This window comes from Pleurodeles waltl, chromosome 6 (genome assembly GCF_031143425.1).
Source record: "Pleurodeles waltl isolate 20211129_DDA chromosome 6, aPleWal1.hap1.20221129, whole genome shotgun sequence".
Lineage (NCBI taxonomy): Eukaryota > Metazoa > Chordata > Amphibia > Caudata > Salamandridae > Pleurodeles > Pleurodeles waltl.
The window spans coordinates 148,430,750-148,444,970 of record NC_090445.1 but is presented as its reverse complement, the minus strand read 5'-3'; positions in this window follow the sequence as shown (position 1 = coordinate 148,444,970).

Here is a 14,221-nt window from a genome sequence, read left to right as displayed (position 1 = left end):
AGTTCTGCAGTCATTGCCTGGCATGGCCTGTGCGCCCCCTCTGCAGAGACCGCGTTAGACATTATTTAAACCCCAAGCACTCCCTGCTCCCCGCCCTCGTGCTGTCACTCCAAGAGAATCTATCCTACCCAGAAATCTCCGCGTTCTATTTAAAGCCCAAACTTTCCCTTATTGTCTTCTTGCACAAGAAGGCCAGGAAGCAGGCGGGAGGAATGTGTTGTGATAATGGGGCTGCGGGGAAAATTAGAGGGGAACATGCCACAGGCATTAGGGGGTTCCGTGGGGGCGCTCAGCATTGTGCTCCTCCAGCAGGGGGGGCAATATCTGATGAGCCCAATCATCGCGGCTGACAGCGGAACTAATCATTTGTGATGTGCTCTGTCTTCATACCCCCCCCCCCCCCCCCAACTTCTAAAGCTTCCTCCATGCACCCCCCGCCCCCTCCGAAATGGTTGGTCCTGGTGGCATTCATATTAGTGTCATCGGGGCGCTACAGGATACAGACAACCATCTCTGTTGTCAGAATAAATAAGGACACTTCGTGTTTTAACGCCATTACATTGTGTCAATATCACCTGTTTTGTACCGCGCTTAGAAGCATTAGAAAGCGGTACATTTATATACAACTATTGGTATAATTTGATTTTATGTGTTTTAAAGCTTTAGGTGCCATTGTGATGGTGAAGTCAAGTTAACGTGCGTATTTCCGACTGGTTGGGTTTTTACCCTTCCCCCGCCACTGTCTGCATTTTAAAGTATATTCCCGTTTGCAGTAAATGGATCCTAGATCAGACGTGTCTGATTTTGTCGCTGTGATCCCTTTCACTGTATGTGTTGCCATGCTGTTAGCTTGCTTCCCTGCGCCCTGTTACCGTGGTTGTGATTTCTGTATTCTTTCCGCCTGTGTTTGTGCACAGGTGTTATGTGAGCTGTGTGCCCGCTCGGTGTGCTTCACTGTCTCGCGCTGCAGCCGTCAACATACAAATGTGTATCTGCGCCCTCGGCGCTCCTGCCCTTGGAATCACTTGCCTTGCATCGTCTCATCAAGGTGACCTCCGAAAATCCCATAAACACCTGAAGATCAAGTCCGACGGACCAATTCTGCCTTCTGTCTCAAAACCGTTAGTGCCCACCAACTCCCCCGATCCATCTCACGCATTGAAGCATCTGTTGTATGCCCTAGCTCTCTATAAACGGGCACTGGCAAAGCCAATAGGCATCTCCTTTCTGACAGGTTTAAAGAGAGGAAATCTTAATAAACGGTCGGGAGGAGTTCATTGTGAAACCGAGAATGAGAGAGAGAGAGAGAATCAAGCAGGGAGGGAGGACATTAATGTGACAAGAAGAGAGAAAGAGAACAAAAAAAGTGAAAAGAAGGGAGAAAGAGAGGTGGGCGATATAGGAAAGAGGAAAAGAGAGGTGTGATTGAGACAGAAAGGAGGCACATAAACTAAAAAGAAAATAGACAAGCGGGAGTGAGAAAGAGTCAGAGGATGGGAAGATAAATGGGTGAGGGAGGGAGAGAGAGGGGAAGAGGTGGAGAGAGATATGTGGAGACATAAAGGTCAGCGAGACAGGGAAGCGAACGAAGGGGTGAAATGGAAAAGCCCTTGTTCTTTCTACTGTTTTCTATCGGCTTTAATGGGACTCCTAAAGAAGAATGCTCTAACGTCTGTAGAGTTCTTATTTTCCTCTGTGACACTTGTGATGCCTGTTTTCATCCTCCTTTTCGTTCAGTGTGCCCGAGCGGTTTGTGCTGTTCAGGTCCGCGTTGACAGCAGGGATTTCCCGCTGCATGGAGCCGCCTGCGTGCCTGCCTCCCGCCAAAAAGTCACACATTCCACTGAAACTTAAGGGGCGGGTTCTTCGCATCACCCACCAATTGACCACACCAAAAACTTACTTCACACAATCATGGTGACCACACAGGAAATTACACGTATTTCCCGTCGAACCTGGGTGGCATCGCCTGAGACGACATCTTGGAAGGGGGTAAATTGCCCTACATTAAATGTACAGTAAGTTCAGCATCTTGGTACAGCTCACTGACACCCAGGCACTAACTCTTCAAGGCACTGTAGGACTATATACTTGATAAAATCATGAACCAGACAGGTTAAATCTAAGGGGGTGAAAAGCTTGTCTTCTCTCTTCTGATATGAGAGTGCAGGGCAGCCGGGGAATGAATGCCACATCTAACAAAAATAAATTGTGCTGCCTTTGAATTGCTTTATTTAAACAGCACTTGTGTTTACTTAAAATAAAATGACGTTCAGTAAAATGATATAGTTTTCCTTCTGGGTGTGCTTGTTCATGATGAGTTAACAATATTACGAGCAAACATTGGAAAAGTCAATAGCTGTCCCCAACAATGTCAATGTTTTTTAGCTATGCTGTACAGCAGTGTGGTTGCTGTGCAGCATAGCTGAAAATGTAAAAATAAAAAAATAAAAAATAAAATAAAAAAGGAGCTTGATGTGGTAGCGCTTTTTTATGCTGGTGTAGCGGGGTGAGGCAATACTGTGAAAGGGAGGGTGTCGGGAGCAGCACTGACAACTTACAGGTTGGGGAAAAAAACATTATGAAGCATCTGCATCATAGTTCTTTTTTTTTTTTTGTTAGAACGGGAAGGGGGCAACACAAACAATGGGAAGGAAGATGAGAGGGAGTAGGCATACTCTGACAATGGGGGGAGGTAGAAGGGGCGAGCCAACACGCGCAGAGGAAGGGAGTCTGCGGGCAAGCAAACGGGTAGAGAAGAGGGAGGGTGCCAGTTGAAAAACCACACACTGTTGAGTGCTTCTACTCAAAGAAGCCATGAGGGTGATGGTCTACAAACACATGCAATCTTATGACGTTCTTCAATAAAAAGAAAAAAATAGCACTCAAAACAACAGCGGTGGGAGGACACGTACTTGGGCCATGCTCCAGGGGTGGGCCAAACACAAGAAGAGGAGGAGACTGTGGCAGACGCTGACAAACTAGAAGCAAACAAATGAGAGTGACAATGAAGCCAACCATTGGTAAGCAATAGAGGGTCTCTAAGGCCACTGTGACTTAACAAAATGTCCACACAAGCAACAGCACATGATCTCAGGGGAGACCTAAAAATATAATGTGAAATAAATAAGAATAAACAAATTGGTGTGCTGTGTTTTGGTCCATCAGCCTCTTTTGTTCGTGTTTTTGGATCTGGCCGCATGTATCTTGCTGTGTATCTTTATAGCTGAGTGGGGCTCCTGCCCACATGATGTATCTTGGCCTTTCTATGTGTTTTACTGTGTTTATTTGTGTTTATTTGCGTTCTCGTGCTATTTTCATGATGTGTGTCGCATTAGCTCTGTTTATCAGTGTGTCTTTGCACCCATCTGATCAGAGGCCAATCACCTGTGGTTCAGAAAACTACTGAAAGCAGAGCTGCTCAGGTTGGCATGTAATTACCAACCTTCACTGCAGAGTAGTTTTACAAACACTGGATGGGGAACCTGCTTTAGGGATTTGTCCGGGGCTCTGCACTTTGACTTTTTGCATGTGTTGTAAATGCTTGTTGGTTGTTTTGTCTAGTGATGTGTGTCTATGTGTTGTGTGGTCCTGCAGTGGCCTTTGGCACGTCAGTGTTGATAAACGTACACGTTCTGCAGCATCTTCTTGCCACAGTTGCCTCCTTTATCCCGTCTTCCTCCACAGACTACTTTTCTTGTGACTAATGCTTTGGATTTCTTTAGTGCGTTGTTTGAGACTCTGCTGGAGAGGGAGGAAGGTGGCTCTGGGAATTCTCTTTCCAGTCCTCTGAGCCCGTTTATTGTTCACATCCTACAGAGAGGGAAGTGCTGCTTGTCTAAGACCAGGGATCTTCTACATAGGCCCATTAACGGCTAGAGAGACAGGAAGAAGTATGAAGAGGGGGAAGGGCATCTCCACAGTGCACACTAAGTATGAAGAGGGGGGAAGGGCATCTCCACAGTGCACACTAAGTATGAAGAGGGGGGAAGGGCATGTCCACAGGGCACACTAAAGCCCATATTTATACTTTTTTAGCACTGCATTTCTGTTTTTTTTACGCAAAATTGGCGCAAACTTACAAAATACAGTTGTATTTTGTTAGTTTGCGCTGGTTTTGCATAAAAAAATGACGCAAATGCGGCGCTAAAAAAAGTATAAATATGGGCCTTAGTATGAAGAGAGGGGAAGGACATGTCCACAGGTCACACTAAGTATGAAGAGGGGGGACGGGCATGTCCACAGTGCACAGAAAGTATGAAGAGGGGGGACGGGCATGTCCACATTACACACAGAGTATGAAAAGCGGGGAGGGGCATGTCCACAGTGCACAGAGAGCAAAACGTATGAAGAGAGGAGACGGGTGTGTTCACACCACACAGAGAGGTAAAAGCATGAAGAGGGGGAAGGGCAAGTCCACAATGCACAGATTGAAGAAAGTATGGAGGGGAAGGGCATGTCTACAAGGCAGATCTAGAATAAAGTATAACGAAGGGGAAGGGCATGCCCACACTGCACAGACAGGAGAAAGTATGAAGAGGAGGGAAGTGCAGGCCATAAGCACAAACAGCAGAAAATATGAAGAGGTGGTAGGAGGATGTCCATAGTGCACAGTCAGGAGAAAGTATTAGGAGGGTGGAAGAGCATGTCCACAATGAAGAAACAGGAAAAAGTATGAAGAGTTGGTAATTTCATGTCCATCAAGCGCAGAAAGCATGAAGAGTGGGGAAGAGCATATCCACAATGCACATGAAAGGAGAAAGCATGAAGAGGTTGGAAGGGGTTAGACCTGTCAGCCTTAGGGTGGTCTTCCCCCAAAAGTTTTGCTTACTTGCCATATTGTTTTGCTGGCCTTAGGACTTTGAGCACTTTACCACTGATAACCAGTGGTAAAGTATATGTGCTTCTCCCCTAAACATGGTAACGTTGGTGTATACACAATTGGCATATTTAGTTTACTTGTAAGTCCCCTGTAAAGTGGTATACCCTATACCCAGGTCCTGGAACTTAAATGCTACTGGTGGGCCCGCAGCACTGATTGATAACACCTACACGAGTAGCCTTTCAAACATGTCTCAGGCCGCCATTGCAAGGCCTATATGTGCATTTTACTGCCACTTTGACTTGGCATTTAAAACTACTTGCCAAGTCTTAAAATCCCATTTTATTACACGTCACTCTTAAGGTAGTCCCTTGGTTTCCCTAAAGGCAGAGTACTGTGTAAAAAGAAGGAAGGATACATGCTTTTAAGTTTTACATGTCTTGGTAGTGAAAAAAAAACTCCCTAAGTGGTTTTTCACTACTGAGAGGCCTACCTCTCTCCTAGGGTAGCGTTGGGAATTCCTTAATACACTTTTAAGTTGTAATTTCTGTTTAGAAATGAATAGTTACACCATGTTTTAGATCTTTGGAATGGTAATGATAAAACCTCTTTAATGGTAAAGCTGGATGTAACATTATTATTTTAGAAATGCCACTTTTAGAAAGGGGACATGTCTCTGCCCTTACTGCTCTGTATGCCTTGCAGCCTGGCTCCAGTACACATCTAGGGTGGGTGACAGCTACACAATTTGCATTCTGTCTGACAGCCACAAACACACGAAGGCTGGGTGTGAAAGGGAAATCATTTGCTTTCATCTGCATTTTGATAGCTCTTCCTGCACAGACAGAGGGAGAAGAAGCTGACACACCTGAATAGGGAGTGCTTCTCCCCATACAAAGTGCTGATTACCCCCTACTGATAGTCTGGAGCCAGGGTTAGGGAGAAAGGACCTCTGTAACTACAGAGACCCTTCGTTGAAGTCACCCCCTCTTTGAAGGCTTTTTTGGGTATAAGTACTGGGCCTCTGACTCTACCAAGACAGTACCCTACTGGACCCGTGAAGAACTCTGCCAGGACTGAGGACTGCTGTGCTACAAGGATTGCCACTCTGCTGCACTGCTGCCCCAGAATGACTACTTTCTTCCTTGGTGAGCTGCCCTTCTGATCTCTGCCCTGCTTAGGACAAGGACCGAACCCATCTCACCTGAATCCAGAGTGACTCCCAGGGCTTGCTGGCTTGCCCCCTGTTCTTCTGCAGTCTCTGGGACATCAAAGACTGCCTTCAACCTGCAAATAGCATCTAGGCTCTGTCTGCTGTGAGTCGTGCTCTGCCAAGTGGTGACAAAACGAGCCCTGGGTCCTTGGAAGTGAGGATCTGTGCTGCAACCAAAGAAAATCAATGCATTGACGACTCAGCCCATCATCCTTCCAGATCGATGCCAGTAATTTAGTTAACAATAAACATCTTTTATTAAGCCCCCAAGGGATTAATGTACATTTTACAAATGTGCTTGTTATGTTAAAATGATTCCCAAACTACTTGTGGGTTAGGTTGAAAAGAGGACGTGGATCATAGAAATGGAATGTGAATTACCAGTAAATGTACATGGAATGTTACTATGATCCCCACAGTTTTTTAAAGAGGGGTTGAAAAAAGCAAATGGGCCGTAGAAATGCAACGTGAACTATCAATAAATTAAATAAGTATTGGCAGAGCCAAAAGGTCTGGCATGGTCTGTCAGTGTTTGGTTATGTATTTGCCTGTTTTGTTTTGTCATGATTATTTTCAAGGAGCTAATGGGCCCTTGCCAATATAAAAAATAAACATTTGTGCAAAGTAAAAAATATTTTTGGCCTCACAAAACACACTTTGGAAGTACTTTGTGTAGATGTGCTTTTTGCGAAAGAGCAGAATGCTGTCACTCACAGTGAAGTTAGCCAATGACTAAAGTGGGCTGTCCCAATAATCCATGTTGTAAGCTGGAGTGGGTGGAAAAATGGGAATAACACAGCAGACCAATAGCTAACAGGCCCTATAAGTAAGTATAAAGTCTTGACTAATGTCTGACCTAAAAAAATAAAAAACAATTGGCGAAGCCAGTAGGTCTCTCCTTTAAGACTTATTGGCTTTCTTAATGGTCCTTAGCTAAACTGCACAGCATCCCTGATATTGGGCAGTGTGGCTAAAAAAAATTGTTAAATCCTTCGATGCTGCCGACCATGTCATTTTGTAGGTGCACACACCGCAGGCGCTCGCCTACAAAATAACATTGGTGCTTTTTGTTTAAGTTACCAATCCAAGTTGGAACACATGAAATCATTTTTAAAGCAGGAGGTGCTTTAAAAAAATGGGTAGGTAGAAGTATCTCAGAGATGGAAGCAACGTGGAGATGCAGGTGTGGGGCAGAAGCAACACAGTGGAGTGAGTGGAGGAAGTAACTTTGGGAGCGGAAGCTACAGAGTGTGTGAATGGGGGCAGAAGCACAGAAACGGCAGGTGGCAAGAGAGCAATGTGGAGCTCTCAGGGAGAAGCGCATGGGTGAGAGAGAGGAACACAGAGTGCTGAATAGATGGCGAGAGAAGTAGATGAGGGAGAAGCCTGGAAAACACCTGCACTCTCATAGAGTGCTTAAAGAAAAAGAAAAAAGTAGTGCTTAGTGAGAAGAGGAAAGTCACAAGTAAAACACCCAGGCTCCAAAGGAGGGACATAAAAAAGAAGAGAAGAGAAAGCCCACACGAGCTGAAGAATAAGAAGCAACCAAATGAGACTGACAATAAAGTTAAGAAATGGGTGGGCTCTAAGCTCACTGTAAGCTAACAGTGCATCTCACAACGCACAGTGTGTACGCTGTCTAGTGCACAAGACCTTGTTATGGGTGTTGGCTGTCTTTAAGTAAGACTCACTGTCATCCATTCCTGTCTTTTTAGCCAACATCATTGTGGATTGTTGAAGTTGTAGTTTTGCATTCCCCACCATAAATATGTACCTACAGGTCCCAAATGATCTCTTGGGATTCTATTCTAAAAATATTATTCAGTGGGTTTTCTGAATGCTCAGTTGTTTTTTTATTGCAATCTACAGTTCAGTACAACCAAACACAAAGCTGGAATTCCAGACTGCCAGTCACATGTGTGAGTGACTTGCAATCCAGTTTGAAAAAATGATGCAGGTCGCTGGGCCTAAAACATTCCAAATCAGGCATTCAGATTTCAGATATTCTAGAAGGTCGGAAAACCGACAGTCACTTTGCATTGTAATGATCTCATGTGCACCATCTTCTGCAGTATTAGCTTGTTAATCTTTGCCTATAGATAGAAATGGGAATTCAGGGCCCGATGTATGACGTCTTTTTGTGGGTGAAAATCGCTTTTTGCGACCTCAAAAAGGCCAGGAACGATGTTCAAACTCTATTTTGTGAGTTGGTACGCAGGGTTACCATCCCTGTGAGTTCAGCCATTCCCAAGGGTTGCAAATTGCAACCTACCTCATGAATATTAATGAGGTAGGCCATTGGCGACCCCATTGGGAATCTCTAAATGTGTCTGAGACATTTATGCATTTAATTCTGTGAATCTCTAATTGCAATTCGCAATGAATCACAATTAAAGACTCACAAAATGAAATGACTGACATCTGGCCCTTAATGTATTATATGATCCCAAAATTAATGCTGGAAAATTTGTTTTTAACAAACTCAGTGGTATTAAGTGCAGATTTGAGGGACAGTTTTGTTGGTTTGGTATTCCATATGTTACCAATTTCTAAAGATTCAATTGCTTCTGATAGATCGACCAGGGGTTACAAGTTTTTTCTCTAACCAACAATAGGCAGGCCGAACATATATTTCAAGCTGCCCTGCTTTTCACTAAGAACCTGATAGAAGTATTTTAGGAAGTCAGCTTTACAGGTAAAGTCATGTCTCAATAGGCATAGTTCCAGGCGCAACTGAGCCCTAGAAGTGCTACTTGGCAGCTGAAATAATATTCTGTATATCTTGCATTGGATCAGGTCAAGAGTAGAGGCTATCCTACCTGGAAACCCTTGATGGCCATAAGTCAAGACCGGCAACAGTTTTGCTCTGGTTACTTTAAGAATAGGAGATGCCAAAAAACGGTAGAGTTTAGCCTACCTATCTGGAAAGGCTGTAGGTCAAACTGGCTCATCTATTCCTTAGTGTTGCCAGCTGAAGTCTCGGAGACCCTTTCTCGGTTACCCAAACTCTAAGGTAATTTTATGAGGCCGCGTATCCTAGGGTAGTTGGTCCTGCATGGAATGCGTTATTAGCTTCTTTATTGATGTATCTGCCAAAGATCATAACCTTGGATTTTGAGTTGTTGATCAATTTACCAAGTTCAATTTGTGCAACTTGTCCGACCCCCTTTTCAGACCTATATAAGTTTAATCCAAGAGTATGATGTCATCTATATATTGTAAAAGTTGAATGTGATAGTTATGAATTTTTGGAGGAAAAGATCTGGCTGTGCTTAAAATGTTGCTAATGTTCGCCCTATAAAGATTAAAGAGAACAAGGGCAAGGATGCAATCCTGTTTCAATACTCTGTTGGTTGGTATTTTTGTTGACACCCAAGATCTTTGCCAATTTTTATCCCCATCCAGGGGTTCAAATATAAAGATACCCCATGACAATAATTTGTTCCAAAGGATATGTCTCTCAACCTTATCGAACGTGGCTGAGCAGTCAATGAAACAAGCAAAAGGGCAGAATTCTTAGTAATTGCCTGTTGAGCCATGAATGGCATAGTCACTATATTATCTACAGCACTGCAGTTGCTCCCGAAACCAGAATGACAGAAGAGAAGGATTTGCTTTTCCTCAATCTATTCTTCTAGTTCTTTTCAATATTGCTTATTCTTCCCTTCTATGTCTAGGAAAGCAATAAGGCAATAGTAGGTAGGATCGCTGCAGTTACCCCTCTGAAATAAGGGGCAGAGAATAGAACACATGAGTACATTTTGGAGGTAAACAGGGTGATATGAACAACCTTGGTTCACCATGCATGCACTATTTAAATTGTGAACAGACATAGGCACTGTGAAAAGCTCACTGCACTTGTGCTGGGTCAGTAGAATGTCAGGTGCCTACTGGCTTTATATAGTAAACACAAGTCCATACTCTCTTTCTCCCCCCATTTATTCCCCTCCCTTTTGGCAATTTTCCAGGTTGCCCTGTCCACCTTCTCATGTGACTTGGCCAACAGCTCATTAATCTTCAGACCTTTGCTTTCCCTGATGTCCTAAAGCAGCCTGCGGTGGCTAATAAGTCACCAATACACTAATTAAAACCTGTCACTGCTGTGTGAGTCTTGGTGAGGGGGAGCACCTCCAGAGGTCATACCTTGTCAAGGGCATCAAAAGATTGCAAGCTAATAACTTCAAGGTCACTGGAGGACAATGTCCTTCTGGATAAACCACCCATTATTCAGGACATGGGCCCAGAGGCACAATGAGGAAAATTGGAGGCTTCTCACAGGTTAGTGCCTTTGGAAGGTCGTACTAAGTACGAATCAGCTCTCTGCATCTCAGGTACACTTTGGACCCTTTTAATCTTTTCAGAGAAACCCAGGAATAGGTGTATCTGTTGGGAGTATCCCTATGTACTTTTAGCTTATTTCTGATCCCTAGCAGATATCAAGAGCTCCCTGTAGAAAGTTGAGCCCATCAAGATGCATTGCCATTCTAGATGAGAAACTTGATGATGAAGCATACTACAGACAATTTATGTATGCGAGTGCTTTTAGAAAACACCAAGGATTTTTGGAGGGTTTTGAGAACTGTGTAAGGTTTTTCATTTCTGGTCCTCGTGTCTGTATAGACAGTGGGCCTCAGCTGGTTATTGTACATGGTGACTGAAGGCCAAAGGTTCACCGAGGTCCTTTATATTATCAGTTTGCATTCATCAGGTAAAGATATGGATGTGCTCTGGCCCTTAGCTTCTATTTGGGGTCCTGCAAGAATTCACCCACTATATACATTCTCGTCAATATCTACCTGCAGCCAATGTTTGGAACCGATTTCCAGATGTACACCAGTGCAAGAAGAGATGTGAAAAGAGGCAGAGGAGCAATCGTTCTGTGTGGTAATGCTCTCAAAGATGTCAGGAACTGCCTAGAAGTCCTGTATGGCATGAAGGACTAACACTGGGCTGAAGATGGTCTAATTTAATAGCAAATCTCTGCTAACCCTTGATGCCATCTCCAGGGCTGCTGGGTATTAGATTACCAGCTGACCTTTAGCTCAAAGAGTTACATCCTTACTAGATAACATCTCATTACAGAGTGAACCTGCTGGAATTATGTTAAAAGGGCCCTGGGCTCAAGACAGATTCCAGTGACAAGAGATGCTCCCTTTTTCTCCCACATTTCTGAAAAAAATATTTCCAGTGGCCTTTGAGCCTTGGTCCTATTTCTACTGAATTTAAGGATTTAAAAAGGTTGGGGCTAAATTTGGTGGCAGAACTTCTTTCTGTCATGTGAAAATCGAAGTTATGAAAAACTGCAGTGACTGTCGGGGTCTGGCCTGGATTTTGACACCGTGCAGTCTATTTATAACAACACTTAACAGCTGCCTCTTATGGATAGTCCAGTTGAGAAGTTACAATTAGTTCTACAGATTTCTTCTAGAATCAGTACACTGGTTGCCCATCACTGGCTGGATCCAATTTAGGTGATTAGTGTAAGAAATGCTGTTATCTCTTTGTGGTTGACTTACATCTCCTCAGTTAGCACACTGGGTTACAAAACCAAACTTCATGATGATGACAACCAGAAAGTCAAAAAACCCAAAACTTTAATCCCTCACAAAGAAGGGCATTCACCACCTCCTTAAACATCCTAAGACCTCTTGTGCCTGGGAATACATTAATGCACTGCATTACCGTAAATCCATAGCATGCTGCCCTAATACCCATTTCTTATCTCTGGCAGGTTCCATCCCCACAACTCGGGCTCCATCCACAAAACTTGGGCTCCATCTACACAAGTCAGGCTCCATGCACACATCTCATGCTCCAGCCCCACATCTCAGGCTCTAGCCGCACATTTCTTGCTCATCCCCACTACTCAGAGTTTATCCCCACATCTCAGGTTCTATCCCCACATCTCGGGGTCCTTCCTCACATAACATGCTCCAAACTCATAACTAGGCCTGGGCGGAACTCGCAGAGTTTCACTCCGTGGAATTCCTTGGAGTGACATAAAAACTCCCCGAGATTCTGTGGAGTTCCATGAGTGGGCAGAATTCGGACATGTCACGCTGATTTTTAGAACTAGGAGATTGTTCCGCATGGGGAAATCAGTGAAAACAACACAACACAGCGCACCAGAGGGCGCTGCTTCTTTCTGCTGCTTGAGTAGTTTTTCTACTTGAGCGGCAGTTTTCTCTGTGTGAACGATCACGACCTGCCGCGACCACCAGCATTGAGAAATCTCCCCAAGAGGTGTTCTAGCACCCGAAAATATTGCTTGGCGATGCAAATTCTTGCTTGTGCTCGCCATTGTAACACTGGCAAGCCGCACACAAGAAAAAACTCCGACACGTGGTGGTTGGCAGAGTTTTGCAGGAACTCCGTGCTCCAAGCAGAGCACAGCGAGGGGTAAACTCTGAACTCCGCCAGCAGAGCTGAATTTTTTCTTCCAACCCTACTTATAACTGAGGATCCATCCTCATAACTCAAATCAAGTTCCGTCCCCATAACTCAGGCTTCATTCCCATCTCTCAGGCTCCATCCCATCTCAGGCTCGGCCGTCTCATCTCCAGCCCCATCCCCGGTTGTTCATATCCTCGGAAATGGCTTGAAGCATCTTATAGCATCAAACAAACCCAGGCTGCTGATGATTATGTGTAAAGGTGTGCTTCTACCCCCTCTCCCTAGGGCTATGAGTTTTGTTGAGACTACTCCAACCACTCTTCTTCCCCTGTAATGATAATGGTACTGCTACTACTACCTGCTACTGCTAGTTCTATTAGTACTACTACTACTACTGTTGAAGCCACCAGTAATGCTACTATTCCTACTCTTGCTCTTACTGCTGCTTGTACAACTATGATTAGTGCTGCTAGTACTGTTGCTGCTACTACTATTTCCTCTATTAGTTGTACTACTACTGCTGCTATTATTACTACGGTTATTGGTACTTCTTCTGATACTATTCCTACAGTTATGTTATTACTACTACTGGTTCTGCTATTATTACTACATGCATGTGTCTCTCTATTTAGACCACATGCTCAGATTAGCAAAGCTTCATCCTGATGCAATACTCGTAGCGTATTTTGCACCTATAGTGTTATATCCTCGAGGCAGGCCCCCTCACTATTGTCAGAAGCCTTCTACAAACAGTGTGTAGTATGCAGCTGACTCTCCCCCTGCCACACGGGCCTCTCAGAGGCAAAGACCTGAATTGAGGTTGGCCTTACCTAGGCCTATCAGCCTTTCACGAGATTGGTGGTTTGGGTGGGGGGGGGTGCAGCTGACCGCAGGGAGGTCTGCTCCTCGGGGATATTGGGAGGCTTAGCAGTCCAGTGTCTACCTCTTGGGTTTGGGGTACTTGGGCTGCAATGTAGCCCAGAAAAGATTCATTAGGGGCTTCTTTCGAGCCCCTGCCACCAGTTTTTGGTACAGGTGACCTGGTGGTTTTTGGAAGGGAGCCTGTAGTTGTTCCTTTTCCACACCCGCCTGTCCCCAATGTTTTAGGCAGTTTTTTTATGGTGGATGGTTATGGCTTTTAGCATTATGACCCTGTTGTTGATGCAGGTGCGCAAGGGAGGGGGTTCTATTGTTATACAGTTGTCACTGGAGACAGGTGCTTGGCAGTGGCCTGAAAAGTTTTCCCTGAGTTGACAGAAGTTTGATTGGCGTTGCAATCAGTGACCACATGGAAAGGGAAGGTAGGCAGGAAATTCAAGTGGAAGGGTGGGACGTTTAGTTGTTTAAGGGTAAATATAGCAGTTGTAGGCTGTAGGGGGAAAGTTAAGTTTGAAAATGTTGAAATGCACTGCAATAGGAATGAGATAGTTGTGGGGTGGGGAATGAGGGTGAGACATTAGGGTTGGGGAGTATGTGTTGGATAGTTCATTCGATGTATAATGAGGATGTAGTTTTGTAAGGTGGTTTGCCAGGCTTAAGCTGTAATGTGCACCTATTACAATAAAGTGGCCCTTTTCACACTATGCAAGTGGTAAGTGCTCTGTGCTGCGGCCATGCAGGCCCTTCAAGTGCATCTTCCTAGCATTGGTTTGAGGAGGCACCGACCTGTGCTGAACTCTCACGGGTTCTCAGCAGTGCGCTCGGGTGTCAGTGGTGAGGAGGGAGCCCCGAGTCTCTCCGTCAGCCGAGAGTTAAGTAACAAGCTGAGGCTGACGTGAATTACCCGGCTCAGG